The sequence below is a fragment of the Bos indicus x Bos taurus genome, chromosome 14 (assembly GCF_003369695.1).
Source record: "Bos indicus x Bos taurus breed Angus x Brahman F1 hybrid chromosome 14, Bos_hybrid_MaternalHap_v2.0, whole genome shotgun sequence".
NCBI lineage: Eukaryota > Metazoa > Chordata > Mammalia > Artiodactyla > Bovidae > Bos > Bos indicus x Bos taurus.
In genome coordinates this window covers 49,367,544-49,385,296 of record NC_040089.1, presented here as the reverse complement: position 1 = coordinate 49,385,296, position 17,753 = coordinate 49,367,544, and the positions used below count along the sequence as shown (strand labels likewise).

General features: G+C 38.5%; 1 pseudogene; it reads left to right on the top strand.

Annotated features, from left to right (window-relative positions):
- Positions 1–7,809: 7,809 nt before the first annotated feature.
- LOC113904029 lies at positions 7,810–8,585 on the top strand (annotated as a pseudogene).
- The last annotated feature ends 9,168 nt before the right edge of the window (positions 8,586–17,753 follow it).

Below are 17,753 nucleotides of genomic sequence, written 5' to 3'. Positions count from 1 at the left end.
ACCCAGGGATCAAACCCAGGTCTCCTGCATTGCATGTGGATTCTTTACCAGCTGAGCCATCAGGAAAGCCCAAGAAGGCCTTATGCCCACCTTTAAATTTAAACTCAGGGTGCTGCTCCCCACCATAATTAACTCTCATATCCAGCTGACCTCCAAATGTGTGCCCATGTGTGTAAGACCTTAACATACCAGGCAGCAGAGCAGTATAGGATACATCACCTAGTTCCAAATCCTTGCTCTATCATTTACTAGAAGGATAAACTTGGGCAAATTACTTAATCTTCTCATGCATCCATTTCCTGGGAAATAAAATGAGAATAATAATGCTTGTGCTTAATTACGGGGTTGCTGTGAGGATTAAATCATGTTAAGTGCTTAGAACAGTATCTGGCACATAGCAAGCGGTATCCTTGTTATTATTTCAACCAACCACCTCATTAGATTTATCCCAGCTAGTCATATATCTTTGACAATCCAACATTTGCAATTCGGTACAAAGGTCTAAGTTGCACAGACGTTTTGGAGATTCTATCAAACAAGACATGTCAAAGTGAGAAAGCAAATTTTACCAGTAGACAAAGCCAATTTCGGAGAAGGCAATGGCACCCACTCCAGTACTCTTGCCTGGAAAATCCCATGGACGGAGGAGCCTGGTGGGCTGCAGTCCATGGGGCCGCTCAGAGTCAGACACGATTGAGTGACTTCACTTTCACTTTTCACTTTCCTGAATTGGAGAAGGAAATGGCAACCCACTCCAGTGTTCTTGCCTGGAGAATCCCAGGGACGGCAGAGCCTGGTGGTCTGCCGTCTATGGGGTTGCACAGAGTCGGACACGACTGAAGCGACTTAGCAGCAGCAGCAGCAAAGCCAATTTATTTTATGCCTAGACTGAGATTCCCAAATAATGGATTATTGGAACATAACCAATCCCATTCAATTACATATTGTTTATGGCTCTTTTTGCACTATAACAGAATTGTGTAGTCACATCAAGATTGTATGGTGTGCAAAGCAAAAAAAAAAAAAAAAAAAACCACTGTCCAGCTCTTTACAGAAAACGTTTGCCAACTCTACTCTAGGCCATTGTTCATAGTTCTTTCTACTCAAAGGCAACAAAGATGGTTGTGACCCTGGTGTGCCGGGAGAAAATAGCTGTCTCTCAAGTTCACACACACTCAGAACACCTTTCTGTTCTCAGGGCTGAAGTTGTCCATCATGGTCCACCTCTCAAGCTGGCTGCTACTTTCCCATGAACTCCAAACTCTGTTGCAGTGGGTGCACATGGTCAATGCCTTAGAATTCCTCGACTCCTGCTCCCTTTGCCTGGTGGACTGGAAAATGATAAGGAAAGAAGAGTCAAGAGAGACACGTGTAGAGATCAAACGTATGGACACCAAGGAACAAAGGGGTGGGATGAATTGGGAGACTGGGATTGACATATATACACCACTAAGTGTAAAATAGATAACTAATGAGAACCTACTCTATAGCACAGGGAACTCGACTCAATACTCTGATGTGACCTAAATGGAAAGGAAATCTAAAAAAAAGGGGATATATAGACACATAGAGCTGATTCACTTTGCTGTACAGTAGAAATGAAAACAACATTGTAAGGCAACTATATTCAAATACAAATTAGGTGAAAAAAGAAGGGAGGAAAGGCAATGGGTGTTCAGGCACAGTGGTGAGCAGTAGAGAGTCCCCACTCTTTTTAAATGTGAGTTCCACTATTCAAACCCATCCGCAACTGCCAAGGGGCCCCCTCCCTAACTAAGTCACACCACTCCAAAACAGACACACGAAAGAGGAACTTAGACTAGTGAATTTTTATTTTATTTTATTTTTTTCTGGGATAGAAATGACTATAGAAATTCTCTGACACAGTGGTTTTCAAAGTATGATCTGAAGTATGTGAGGTAACTCTTCAGTGGCTCAATGAGGTTGAAACTATTTTTATAATAATATGAAGGTAGTATTTGACTTGGGAGAAGGCAACGGCACCCCACTCCAGTACTCTTGCCTGGAAAATCCCATGGATGGAGGAGCCTGGTAGGCTGCAGTCCATGGGGTCACACAGAGTCGGACAGGACTGAAGCAACTTAGCAGCAGCAGCAGCAGCAGTATTTGACTTAAGTTCTTTCTTTCATAAGGAGACACTGAAATTACCCAATGCTGCATGACCTATATCACAGCCTACTGAATATAGAAGCTCATGTAATAATACAGTTGTCTTCTATAAAGTCAGACATCAAAAGTATTTGGAAAAGCCACTTAATTTTTTTTCTGAAAATGTAACTAACTTTTGTGAAAAGATTTAAACTACTTTGTGAAAAGTATTAAAATAGCATATATTGCACCTATTTTTGTTTTCAATTTCTTAACAAATATGTTTTAATTTCTCAATTTTAACTTCGTCTCTGATAAATCAGCAACATTCTGATAAATCAGTTCACTTAATTAAAAAAAAAAAAAAACCCAATTTGATAGCACTGGCCAATTTCCATGATGTAAATATTCCCTCCATGGTTGATTTCAAGCTACTAATGATTTAACCACAAGATTGTAGAAATCTTGACTAGTTAACAATTGGCTCTCACAGCATGGACACTGGATTAACATTCCCCAGGGAAAAGAAACTCTATAAGACCTGAAGCTGTTTGTTGTTGTTTAGTCACTCACTCATGTCTGACTCTTTGCGACCCCATGGACTGTAGCCCAACAGGCTCCTCTGTCCATGGGATTTTCCAGGCAAAAATACTGGAGTAGGTTGCCATTTCCTTCTCCAGGGGAATCTTCCCAACCCAGGGGTTGAGCCCACATCTGCTTGGCAGGCAGATTGTTTACCACTGAACCACTTGGGAAGCCCAGGACCTGAAATGCTTTTGGAATATAAAGGGGTCCTGAGTCTATAATGTTTTCTAATAAAATTCCTTCCTTCCACAAATAAGGCAATGAGACTCAGATCCCCATATCTGAGGAAAGTGTCTGGCTCCAGTTTACCAAAGTAATCAAGTAGAAAGCCTTTGCCAGAATCCAACCTCTTTGCTCCTATTTCTAGAAGTTGAACTGGGGAAAAAAGGACTATTTTCCTAGCACAGTTTAGGACCTAAACCTGATGGATGTGAAAGGTAGGGAAGGTACAGGGGTGGGTAATGAAGATGAAAGGAGGAGAATGAAGAAAGATAATTTTTATTATAAGTCTCAAAGTAGATACATGCATATAAAACATAAGGTATTTTTTAAATAAAAGGAACCCAGAGGTAAGCAAAATTAACAGAAAAAGTAGCCTGCTAAGACTAAAGTCTCTTTATTCCTTAAATCTCCCATCCCCAGTGAAAAGAATGTTTTGACAAAGGACATAATCCCTTCAAAAGAAATAAATCATAAGTCAAATAAACACATGGGGTTATGCAGTTCCCGTTTAGCTGAAGGATGAGGGCACAACAGTCCACTTTGAAGGAGAGCAATTACAGCTCGATGCCCTTAAGACACACTCTGTGCACTTCCTCGTAAATCAACGTCGATCTCCAAAGGAGAGACACTCAATTCTGCCCATAGGAAGAAGGCCTCCCGCTTGTTCATCACTCCCTAAGGAGAGGGACAGGGAAGCTTGGGTTAAATCTGCCTTATCTGAGCCTATCCAGAGTGTTCTCCAAATCTATTCAGACATTGGCTTATTATGCCACATTCCTGTAGAATTCTGTAAAGTACAGGACCAAGGTGACCTACTGATAACATATGAGCAAATCAGTATAAAATATATAGAAATCTGTGGAACACAATCCCAGGCACCATTGGTAAGTTAGAGTGACTCCCCTGAAATCCCATTTGTTCCTGATCTGACAGGTTTTGTGAAAAGGGACAGTATGATAGAGTTTTAGAAGCCAGACAAACAACATCTCAAACCACAGATAAAACAGCATTCTGACCACAGCAGCTGGTGTCACTGAGAATTTAAAGAAATCACTGTTAACTGCACAAGTGCATGATATCCAACTCAATCGAAACTGAACAATTAAATTCCAAAAAGGTTTCAAAAGATAAAATGTCCCTCAAGAAATCAACTTTAGGCCATCTTTTAGAACTTAAGAATACTGCTAAACAAAAATTCAAGTATATCTACTTCCTTCTCTAAAATCTCCTGTCTACCATATTTTGTTCTGTTTTCATAATACTACTGATTATAGTAGTATAATATACTACTGAAACATATCTTTATATTTTCTTGTTAGTTCATTTTTTGTTTTGTTTTTGTTTTTTTATTTTGGTCTCTTCACTCACTCAGAAAAGATGAATTCTATGAGACTAGGGGCTGTATTTTCAGAATGTCTGCCACATGTAGGATCTTAATAAATATTTTTTGGATGCACAAATGTATGAACCAGGGTCATTCTCTCCTCCATTCAATCTTTCCTTCTCTTCTGTCTTCCAAATCTCATGTGAATGCCTTTCATTGGCAGACACTAAACTGGAACCATATGGAGAAGGGGGGCTTGGAGAATGCCATTCTGTATTTCTTCTCTGCCTAAGAACGTGTTGGTGGTGAACTGAATTGAAATACACCATCTGTCATGGGGGTTTGTACCCTGGGTTTCAACCCCGGCTCCTTTCGTGTCACTTAACCAAGATAGTTGTAAAAGGTTTTCTGACATTTCCAAAGCTCCATCAGACATAAATGCAAAACCGTTATTCTCCTATAAGGAAAGACACAAAGTTTTCAAGCAACAAAGTGGAATAGTGAGAGAGTTCCCCTAAACAAGCATCATAGAGGTAGTGATACTGAATTCCTTATGAACAGAAACTGGAAGTAAAGTACACCAGGGCTGAACAAAGAAGGTTGTTGTTGTTGTTGTTGTTGCATTTCAGTCTTTTTCTATTGCTTAATAAGCACTGCTCCTGATGTCAGAACAGGCAGAAAAGGAGGCTGGTGTGAGCTACATGCAGGTGTGTAAGCAGCTAATGGAAATGACAGCTAAGATGACATATAACCAGGGTGTTGAAAAATGAATTATCCATGTGGTTTAAATGGGCCAAGTGATATATTGGAACACCATGTGGTTTAACACAAAGCGTGGCATTCAAGATGGAAGATCCAAGTCCTAACCCTGGCTCTCACACAGGCCACTTTTACGAGACTGAATGAGTCATTTCAACCACACGGTGCTGTGGTTTCTCCCTCAGTCAAATCAGTGTAGCAAAATGTATTGGCCAGTCACAACATAGGATGTTGCGTAGAAACAAGGGAGCTAACAACAAAAGTAATCTATTCCGAACTCTGCAAGGTGCATGCGTTGTGCAAAATAATGACTCTTGCATGCGACTGTCAAGGCAAGACTCCCAAACTTATTTTGCTGAAAAACTCCACTTTTCTAAACTGGTGCAATACATTAGAAATATTAAACTTCATTGCTTTCATTCTGTGTTCCTTCCTTTCATATGAATTTACATTACATACCACAAGCATTTAGAATTAGAGAATTCATTTTCATTATAGCAACTGTTGCCAATACTTTGCAGTGTTTTACCATAGCTAGCAAGATCCTCTTTGGCCAGAAATATGCATCCTTGTCCCTGGATTCACAATCTTATATTTAGCCCTTGCCAAGAGGCCGTTTCGGTTGCTCCAAATCAAATAAATTCTGAAGCCCACACAGTAAGTATTAGATCATTACTGAGCAGGCAGTACACAGGCTGGAGGTGCAAACAAAACTCAGGGCAAAAGGGAATCACTGCGCCTGAAATTAGACACAGAGGCGATTCAATTATGGCCAAGGGGGAAAAGCACAAGACAAGGAGTAGAAATAGCCAGAGTTAAATACCATCTCTGTCACTTACAGTGTGACCATGGTCAATCTTGAACAGGACTTCGGACCTCAGCTGTAAAAGTGGAATAATAGGTTATGCCAGGTGACAAGGCAAGAGGGCATACACGCCTCAATTCAGCATACAGAGTTTCTGTAAAAGGACACACTTTAGAGGCCACTGCCTAAGGCTTCATTCTAACTCTCACTCTAAACATGTGACCTTGGGCAAGCTGCTTAACCTCTCCCTGCCTTCAGTTTTCCTTTGTCTAAAACCAGGACAGTAATAGAGGCTACCTCACACTGAGTTAGCTTCAACCCTATCTTTCTCATCTTGTCAAAAGCCACAATTCTCAAAGCAGTTATCTTCAATCCACATTGCCATGTCTTCACTTCTCTTTTTCAAATTAACTCATTCAAAGCAGCTTTCTCTTCTTCCAAGAAGATGCTCTTCTTGTTGAGATATCCAATGATCTCTACCCATATCTCTAAATCCAACAGACTCCTTCTAATTTTTATTTTGCTTGACCTATCCATGACATTTGACCAGTTAACCACTTCCTCCTTTAACCACACGCACTTGCACACTTTTTAATTCAGTGTCAATACCACACACTCCTGCTTTCCCACCCACTTTTTTAGCTGCCTTGTCCAGATCTCTTTGTGGTTTGTCATCTGCTACCCATTTTTTAAATGTTGAAATTTACCAGCACTATCCCTGACTTCATGCTCATCTCTTTCTGCATCTTCCTAAGTGATCCTGCATATGTCTGTGGCTTCAGTAAATCTCACCTCTAGTCCAGACTGACCTTGTCTAATTTTCAAACCCAAATATGTGGTCCATTTATCTACTCAAGATGCCTCCCAGGCATTTCAAAATCAGTTTTCCAAGACTAGTGATAGCATTTCCATTTTCAGCTGTCCAAGCCAGTAGTTGGAAAATAATCCTTAGCTCCACCCTCATGGCTCAGAGGGTCAAGAGTCTGCCTCTGAACCTCGGAGACCCAGGTTCTATCCCTGGCTTGGGAATTCTTGCCTGGAGAGTTCCATGGACAGAGGAGCCTGGCAGGCTACAGTCCATAGTGTAGCAAAGAGTCAGAAAAGATTGAGCAAGTAACACTCCCACCCTTTTACTTCACACATCCAATCCATTATCCAATAATCTCAACTTCATCATTTATCAGCTCAAACATCATTTCCTAACAGTAGACTTTCTCATATCCAAAGATATAATTAACTTCCTTCCCTTTCCCTACACTATATTGCCCCATACATGCTTTCTCTACATTTCCAACTCTATTACATATAAATCCAAACCACCATCTCCTTCTGACCATATTTTACACTCATCCTAGAATGTATACAGTATCTGTCTTCCCCACTGAGCAACTTGGGTTTCACAGATAGCTGGTCTCAGAAACTTGCTCAGCCCATCTGAACTTCCTTCTGCTGATAACAATGCAGAGTGTGAACTACCTACACCCGAAACAGAGGATGCGACACAGCTTCAACTAATAGTGCAGTTGTAGTGAACAAATATGTCTTCCCAATTTATGCCTATGCAGTTTTTCTCTCACTTTGGTCCACTCTCCACCTGCTGCTTGGCAACCAGGTCACCTCTCCAAAAAGCCACTTCTCACACCTAGGCCACTTGAGCAATTCATTCACCTCTTCTATGCTGCTCCCAAAGTTCCAACCATACCTTCATACTTCCAACCACAATTCAAATACAGCCTTGGGTCCCATTCTCTCATGCTAGGGCAACTTATTCTTATTATCGTTAATTTTTCTTTAATCTAGCAGAGAGATAGATATAAAAGCACTCAATTTACTTATGTACTTACTAATTTAAACTGACAAAACAGAAATGAGGCAAACCAGTCATTTGTCTAGAAACTAAAAATATAGGGTTTAGTCTTTTTCTCATGAAGTTGGTAGAAACTTTAAGAAAAAAAATGTTTTTAATCTCGATAAGAGACCATCACTGGTCATCACAAGTCATCACATGGCCTCCACGATGAGATGGTTACTCTGGGCATCGCTTGTCCAACATGTGAAAGCCATTCCTTAAAGCATTTCTGCCTATGCAGCCCTTATGTCTGCTGAAGAACGTGCTTGACAAATGCATTGTGGTCTGGTTCTGGCCAAGCAAAATTGGCCTCTAGCATCAGCTCCTCACACCATATCCTTGCCATCACCCAGCAAATGCCCTATATTAAGGGTACAGCCATTGGCAATAGAGAGTTCAAAGACACGACTGAGCAACTAAACTGATGACTTTAAGGGGAAATATTTGGTGCTCTTCGTCTATCCTTTGAATTTCACTTTTGCGAACAGAAATTTCACAATTGCTTTCAGTGACAAAGCCAGTGAATTTCATGATGTGAACTGTGCACTTGCTGCAGTGTTAATGGGTTCCCACTTCAGCCACCTGGCCTAGATGAACACACAGAGGAAGAATGCTGGTTTGGGCCACATGAACATTAAGCTCTTGTCAGATTTGACTTAACAGCTCCCCCGACACTACAGTGTCCAGTGAGAAGGTTCTGATCCTTCACTATGAGTTCTTTTCATAATTGATGCCAATGGAGTCATCAAGTATTTGAGTATCAATGATCTCCCAGTGGGCTGAAGCATGGAAGGAACCCTCTGCTTGGTGAAGGCATTTCAGTTTGTGGAAACCAATGCAGAAGTCTGCCCAGCCAATAGGACATCAGCTTCTCCTGTAATTAAGCCCCATCCAACTGCTTCCAAAAAAACTTTGAGAAGGTAAATCAGTAGACCATGTGCACCTACAGCTTGCCACACCCGAAAAGAACCACAGTTGGACCTCATTTTTAGCATTTCAAAGATTGTTACTTATAGAAGACAAAAAGCTAATTATGTTTGTATTTGTAAATATTACTCTAAATATTTTGTTTTTGTAACATTTGCCAAGGCTTTTAAAATGTGGTCCATTACTAACATATTGGCACTGTATGGTAGGATGGCTAATTTCAATAGAATATTTGGTTCACTTATTTCTTGGATCCTGTGTTCAATTGGAAATGGAAACAACTCTTTTTTCTCAGGCTTTCTTGCACCTTTGTGTACACATGAGTATTTCGACAGCCACCAAAATCTTCTGATCAAGTGTCCCAAAATTTTCTTCTTGAATTTCTTCGCATTAAACTGAAGTTTCTTTTAAGATCTTAGTTTTAAGATGCTAGCGTCAGTGGTGTAAGTTAACACTTGAAATGAATGTGTTTGTGATTGAAGTAAATGTGAATCATGTTTAAAAAAAAAAAAAACAGTGGCAAAGTGACTTAACTGGTCATGCTGCTGCTGCTAAGTCGCTTCAGTTGTGTCCGACTCTGTGCGACTCCAGAAACGGCAGCCCACCAGGCTCCCCCATCCCTGGGATTCTCCAGGCAAGAATACTGGAGTGGTTGCCATTTCCTTCTCCAATGCATGAAAGTGAAAAGTCAAAGTGAAGTCGCTCAGTCGTGTCTGACTCTTAGCGACCTCATGGACTGGCAGCCTACCAGGCTCCTCCGTCCATGGGATTTTCCAGGCAAGAGTACTGGAGTGGGGTGCCACTATATTTCATATAGTTATTTTACTTATTTTGTTAGCTGACTTAGTGTCTACAAACATTTCTAATATTGGCTGGGTATAATTATAAAGGATATTTGTTGAACCCAGGGATTAATTATATTATGAATTCAAATCATTGCAATTATTTTCTTCCCTAAGGTACTCAATATAAAAATACATAATTAGAAAATAAACAGATTTAAAAAAAAACTATTCATGCTCACTAGTGTGAAAAAATAAAACTCTGATACTTATTGTTAATATTTAAAAAAAATAAACAATATGCCAATTTCCTTAGGCTTTTTCCAAAAGCAAATAATGACAGGTATTTGAAGAAACACAAGAAAATTTAGGGAAAACTTTGTCTTGAAATATATAATGCTCATGGCCTGATGGTATTAAAAGTTGTTTAGCACTGTCTCGACCTAGGAGAAGCTCATGGAGAGTTATAGGACTTGGGCCTAATGATGAAAAGTCACATAAGTTGTATTACCCTCTTCTCCTCTGCCAAGTAGTTGGAGAATATTGCTAATTTTGTTGAAGAAACTCATGTTATATTATATTGCTTGAATCCCAAACATGTACAATATTCAAATTATACTATAATATATGTTAATACTGGAGAGAAAATTTTGAAACAATCTCTTTCAAAAGTTTTCTGTCTCACTGGGGAGACACAAAAGTAGAGAAATAAACTCAATATACTTGCTACTATTTGTAAAAAATAATAAGTCAATGGAGAGAAGGTAACGCATGGTAAGGATGAATGATTCAGGAGCATTTCATAAGAAAAGTGATAACCCTTGAGACTTGTTTAAATATTTTATTTGTTATCAAAGTAACACATTTTAACTGTTTTAAAAAATTGGACAGTACAGATTAAAATAACACCTGTAATCTAATGCCACCACCTGGAGTTACAATAAATTTTTAGACATTTTTTCATTATTTTCTATCCACTTTTGTTTATAATATTGGGTTATCGCTATATCTTATGATGTGTTTTCTGACAGCACATGTACCAGGCATTTAACAATGTACTGAACTTTAAATACTTTTAGTTAACTTTAAGTCTTTTTGTAAATATGACTTCTATACAAGCATCATTTTAAATTATTTGTTCTAATACACTAGAACATCCTCTAGTAGTGTGATTTTGTGTGTGTGTGTGTGGTTTTGAGTATCCTTAATACAGTTATTAGAAACTCAATTCTAATAAGTAGTTATCCATAAATCTTTCTCCTTTGAAATGAAAATTTGGTATAAAAATGGCAGAGGAATGAATCTGATTTTTTTTTAAATGAACAAATTTTCACTGAATAATCAGCATTCAATACATGCCTGATGACATGATAGGCATTTTAGGCCTCTGAAACAGAACGTACAAAAGCATATAATACTGATACATAGTAGGAGTTTAAAATTCACAAGTACATTGTCTTGTTATTCTGAAAAGATAAGTCAGGTGAGGAGCAATGGACGATGAACCAGATCATGAATATACTTTTATGCCATGATCAATAACTTCCCTTTTATCCTGAAGGCCATGGAAATTCAATAAATGTTTGCTCAATGTAATTGATTTACTCGCTGAGGAAGAGTTTGCTTCCTTATGTAAATAAGGCTAGTAATGGGATATTTAGCAAAGGCCCAGCAGAAAATTACTCTTTCTTTAGGAAATGTGCCTTATCTTCTTAGCTGAAATTAGAGGAAACCCTCTTCTGACTCATTCAGGACTTCCAATGAGTTAATTAATCCAAAAATATGATAGCCACAAATACTTTTTACATGCTACACACATATTGAATGTTAATAAATTTCGAAACATAGACAAATGCTTCCGTTGCAAACTTGTGATGAGGACAAGTGTCTTCTTTGATGAGTGATCCTCAGAGTTCTACCTTCTACTCTGCATAAAACATCCATTATTCATAATATACGATGCCCACTTTTTATTTCTTCAAGTTGCAGCAAGATGTTTAGGATGTGCAAAGCACTCTAAATGCAGTGAAAATGTTTACACTGGAAAGTTTTTATCAGTCTTGTATTTTATGAACTTTTCCAACTTTCAAAATTTCTACTTCTAATTCAACAGCAAATTTTTCTTAGCTTGTATATCAGTGATTTCTGTAAAAACACATTCCACTTAGAGTTCCTTGTAAAAATAAATTTCATTTAAAATTCATATTCATTTATTTACTTAATATTGAATGCTTTGAGTCATCATATTAGCAAAACTGGCTTAATCAGATTTGGTTTACTTAACAGAGTAATCAGATTTACAATCGACCCTTAATAGCAGTTTAACACAGATGGAGGGACAAGAAGGGGAAGAGTGTTAGGAGCAGAGTTGTTAGCTTGCTGTAGATTTCAGTCAGTTTTCCTTACAGTGGGAGGGAAGGGCACTTTGAAAGACCTCTTACTGGAGCTGTGTCAAGGGAGTTAAACCACTGTGATCTTTCTTTTTTCGAAACTTCCAAAGTCCTTTATCTGAAACTCTCATCACTCTCTACCCAAATACATAATTATTTAGGTATGTGATTTTTTCCCCTTTGAAAAATGCATTTCTGGTTTTTCTTTGTGTTCAGTCTATGGGAGCTTTCATTAAATTTTTATCTTGTTGGTAAAGTTAAAAAGGTTGAAGTAATTCTACATGAACTTTAAAAAATATAAACATTGTTTAAATTGATAAAGACTTTATATGCATTATATTACTATTGTGGTGGATTTCCCCACAAGCATTTTAATCATGTAAACTCATCAATGCAATAGATATTTATAAACTACAGATTTTTTATGGTTAGGTGATGTAATACAATTTTTTATTTATTTTTTTTCATTAACTCGTTGGGTCTTCCCAATAACTATCATTATCCCCATGGAACCAAGAATCATGAACTACTTCAAGCTCACTAATTAAGTGGCAGAGCTGATAAAGGTGAGAAAAACTCTATTGCATCTCCTTATCACAATTTTTTAAATGTAATGATCATGAAACGATAAGAGTGAAAGTGTTCTAGGACCTTTGAGACCAGACAGCCCTGTGGTAGCAGTTCTATTTTTGTATATTTCTCCCCTGTGTATTCTCCATACTTCCTGTTCTGATCCCTAAGAACTGCTTCAGCCAGTCTGTATGGCTTTGGAGGGGTTTAACCAATAGCCGGCACCATCAGATGACAGCAAGATTGAAGGAGACAGTGCCCAGAAAATGCTGAGCCGCACTCCCACTGTATCTCAGTAGCAAATTTTAGCAGTGGCTGTGTCCCATGACAACTCCTATGAGGAAGTCCAGTTCCCAGGGGCTCCTGAAATACCATATCCTCCTGAAATATCATGTCCTCTTCCTTTCCCATCAGATTGAGGTTACAAACATCTTCTTTATTGAACTCCACATCCTTGATTGGTTCTCTTAATCCCACCTGTGCTCTTCTGTGTCCAACTCTTTGCCACTCTATGGACTGTAGCCCTCCAGGCTTCCTTGTCCATTAAATTTTTCCTGGCAAGAATACTGGAGTGGTTGCCATTTCCTCTTCCAAGGTATCTTCCTGACCTAGGAATGGAACCTGCATCTCCTGCATTACAGGTGAATTCTTTACTACTGTGCCACCAGGGAAGTCCCTATTGCCACCCACACTTCTGTAAATAGTCCCTCAACCCATTTTCCTCAAGATTTTGGCTGAGTATGCATTCTAATTCTCACCAGGACTCAGGCTGATACAATCTCTAAATATTCCTCTATAAATCCTAACATTGAATTTTTGCTATTCAAAGAAATTTAGACATTTTTGCTTTTTTTTTTCTACTTGATTTATGTTGCATAAATGCTAGGTCTAGCTGAGAGCTTGGAAGTAAAAGCACTCTGGGTATTTAACAAAATGTGATAAATAATTTGACAGTACTATCAAAAATTTAGCATGATTCTACCCTTTGACCCAGAAATTCACAACTTAGGCTTTATCATTTAGTAATACAACCTAAATGTTTAATGATACATGTCAGGTATCACAAACTTCAGGGCCCATGAGAATCAAGCAGGTACTATAAATGAGGAAAACCAGCCAAGTGCAAGGCAATGGAAAAGGCAAGAACTGTAGCAGGTGGAATAGATATGAATTTATAATTACAGCTGCCTCTACTCTGTCAAATCTTGTTACTGCAACTCAAGAAATGGACCCAGAAGTTATTTATCTTTAGATTTTTTTAAGATAAGAATCCAAAAATCTGGATTTTTCATCTAAATTCACTTGATTTATAAATGTTAACTCATTTTTTTTTTTTTAATGTTTAAAGCAATTTGAAGGGACTTCCCTGGTGATCCAGTGGCTAAGACTTCACACTCCCAATGCAGGGGGCCCAGGTTTGATTCCTGGTCAGGGAACTAGACCCACATACCACAACTAAGACACGGTACAGCCAAATAAATAAATATTTAAAATAATTAAATAAAAATAAAACAATGTGAAGCCCAAACCAGATGAATCTTCACTCTTACTGTGGCCTTCAAGGGGGCCAGTTATTGAACTTTGTTAGATGTATAGGAATGCTATTGGTGACATTATTTGAAATAACAAACACTTAGAGACAAATTAAATGGCATTCGTAAGATAGATTTCATCATGCATACCTTTTAAGGACTAGTTTGCCACAATTAGAAGAACAGGGCAGATCTATACATATGAACCCAAAAGGATTATGCCATATATATTTGAGTTATTTTTCTAAAGCAATCTGGAGAATAATATGGAATCAATGATCTAATATCTTCAAAGGGTCTTTGTAGGGTAATTGTGTGCTCATGAATAACATACAATGCAGAAAATACACATTGGGCTATTGACAGCTATTGATTTAGCTATGGTCAGTAGGAACTGAGATGATGGTGGTGTATTTATCTTTTTATTCTTTATTTATACAAATTTTATAGTGATATTGTAATATATTTGTATTAAAATTTTAAAAAGATTTAGCTAAAACCTAAACATTTCTGAAGCTTTATTACTTATCAAATAGCTTTAGAGCATTTTAGTCCATCATGAACCATCACAAAAAGAAATAGTTGATAATCAATAAATATTGGCTAAAGTTGTGCCAGGCATGTTTCTAATAGATATACATGAATTAACTCAGTGAAACCTCATAACAATCTTATTTTACAATCGTTAAATATCATTATTGTTATTTTCCCATTAACTGCTGGCATGAAAGAGTTTAAGTGACTTACCCAAAGTCACACAGCTAACAATTGGTAGAGCTGAAAATCAAACTGTTAGCTTATCTCAAGAACCCACACTGTTAACCCCAACAAAACAACAATAAATTCTGCCCTGTGTGTGTGTGTGTATGCTCAGTCGCTCAGTGGTGTCCGACTCTTTGCGACCCCAGACTGCAGCCTACCGAGCTCCTCTGTCTATGGGATTCTCCAGGCAAGAATACTGTAGTGGGTTGCCATTTCCTTCTCCTGGAGATCTTCCTAATGCAGGGATCGAACCTGCGTCCCCTGTGTCTCCTGCATTGCAGGCAGACTCTTTACCACCGAGCCACTGGGGAAGACCCTAAATGCTGTCCTGAAATGCCGGTAATTCAGGAATGGTTCAATATAAAGTAAGCTAATGCTTTTCAAGTTGTTAGTCACTAATTGTATAAATTGAATTATTTTAAATTCCAGTAATGTTTAATTCAGGATAAAATAGCTCTTTTTTATAGGAAGGCATAAAGAATTTTCCGTATCTTTTTTGAGTACATTTTTACTAAGGTTTAAGAACTTATAGATTTACCTTATCCAAACTAAAGTAGGCAATAACTGTCTTAAATATTCAGCCAAGGAAGAAGCACTTCAATTTCCAAGATGTCTTGTGAGAGATGCCAAAGCCATTATTTAAGGAAAAGTCAGGGGTCATTCCATTGTGGAGGAAAGAAGAGTGAAGTTGAGCTTATAAACACAGAAGGAAGGAGAGCAAAACATCTTGAAGATATACCTTGTACTATTAGATGCTTCTCTTCTTAGGGATAACCACAATAGGCATGTCAAAGAAGATCCATTGCTTGGACATATGGGCTTGGTATGCAACCAGCAATATGTGAGGACATGCTAATGTGACATCAAAATTTCCCCTCCATGAGTTTCTGCACTCTGTGCCACTGCATCCAGCATTAGGCAAGGCAGGACTGAGTTTTGACCAGAAGATTATCATTTTGCCACTAATACTTTCCAGGAAATGGCATTTTAAGGCAATATCTATCTCATGCTCTTGTTAAGCCTATGTTAGTACTTAAACTTACTAACGGATGAAATTTGACATCCCTTCCTTCTCTTCTCATCTGTGCTATTGTTTCAGTCATGTCTGAGCCTTTGAAAGCCTATGGACTGTAGCCCACCAGGCTTGTCTGTCCATAGGATTCTCCATGCCAGAATACTGAAGTGGGTTGCATTTCTCTCCTCCAGGAAATCTTCCTGACCCAGGGATCAAACTTGCATCTTCCTGCATCTCCTGCATTGCAGGAAGATTCTTTATCCACTGAGTCACTTGGGAAGCCCCCTTCTCTTCTCAAGTACTGGTAATTCTTACTCTGATTCACTGAATCAAACATACAGAACTTATCTGCAGGGTATTTTCAAGGCATTGAAACTAATGTTTTCTTTTTTCCTTTACTTTTGCCTTTTTGCTAACTAGAATAACTAGATAGATTGCATAGTTCATTCATCTGGAAAATTCCTAAAGTTATAAAAGTTGATTCAAATAATGCCTTATATATAAGAGCAAAAGAATGGGTAAAAATGTAACACATCACAAGATTATCAATCTCTATGAGGATATGACAAATAAGGGAAGAAGGAGAATGGTTCTGTGCCAAATTCTGCCAAATAACCTGAATTCATTAAAGAGATAAGATGAAACAAAAAGTTAAAACTCAGAGAGAGAGAGAGCAATTCAGGAGACTAAGCAGCTTATATATTTATTCTCCCCTCTGCCTTCTCCAAGCCAGGCTTCAGCAATATGTGAACCGTGAACTTCCAGATATTCAAGCTGGTTTTAGAAAAGGCAGAGAAACCAGAGATCAAATTGCCAACATCTGATGGATCATCGAAAAAGCAAGAGAGTTCCAGAAAAATATCTATTTCTGCCTTATTGACTATATCAAAGGCGTTTGACTGTGTGGAGCATAATTAACTGTGGAAAATTCTTCGAGATGGGAGTACCAGACCACCTGACCTGCCTCTTGAGAAACCTATATGCAGGTCAGGAAGCAAGAGTTAGAACTGGATATGGAACAACAGAATAGTTCCAAGTAGGAGAAGGAGTACGTCAGGGCTGTATATTGTCACCCTGCTTATTTAACTTATATGCAGAGTCCATCATGAGAAATGCTGGGCTGGAGGAAGCACAAGCTGGAATCAAGATTGCTGGGAGAAATATCAATCACCTCAGCTATGCAGATGACACTACCCTTATGGCAGAAAGTGAAGAACTAATGAGCCTCTTGATAAAAGTAAAACAAGAGAGTGGAAAAGTTGGCTTAAAGCTCAACATTCAGAAAACTAAGATGATTTCATCCAGTCCCATCGCTTCATGGCAAATAGATGAGGAAACAGTGGAAACAGTGGCTGACTTTATTTTTCTGGGCTCCAAAATCACTGCAGATGGTGATTGCAGCCATGAAATTAAAAGACGCTTACTCCTTGAAAGGAAAGTTATGACCAACCTAGACAGCATATTGAAAAGCAGAGACATTACTTTGTCAACAAAGGTCTGTCTAGTCAAGGCTATGGTTTTTCCAGTGGTGATGTATGGATGTTAGAGTTGGACTATAAAGAAAGCAGAATGCCAAAGAATTGATGCTTTTGAACTGTGGTGTTGGGCTCTTGAGTCCATCCTAAAGGAAATCAGTCCTGAATATTCATTGGAAGGACTGATGCTAAAGCTGAAACTCCATTACTTTGGCCACCTGATGCAAAGAGCTGACTCATTTGAAAAGACCCTGATGCTGGGAAAGATTGAGGGCAGGAGGAAAAGGGGATGACAGAGGATGAGACGGTTGGATGGCATCACCGACTCAATGGACATGGGTTGGGTGGACTCCCGGAGTTGGTGATGGACATGGAGGCCTGGTGTGCTGTGTTTTATGGGGTCACAAAGAGTTGGACACAACTGAGTGACTGAACTAACTGCTTCTTCTTGCTACCATCATCCACATTGGGCCACATAACACAAGATCATTTTCCAAAGGTACAAGTAGGAGCCTAGAAGATAGATATGTAAAATTATCAGTTCTAAGACCAAAGCCTTACTTATACCAAGGACCAGAGTTGACAGATTTCCTGATTATATCTGAAGCAAAGGACCAGTTTAAGAAAGGAACAGACCAGGATCAATG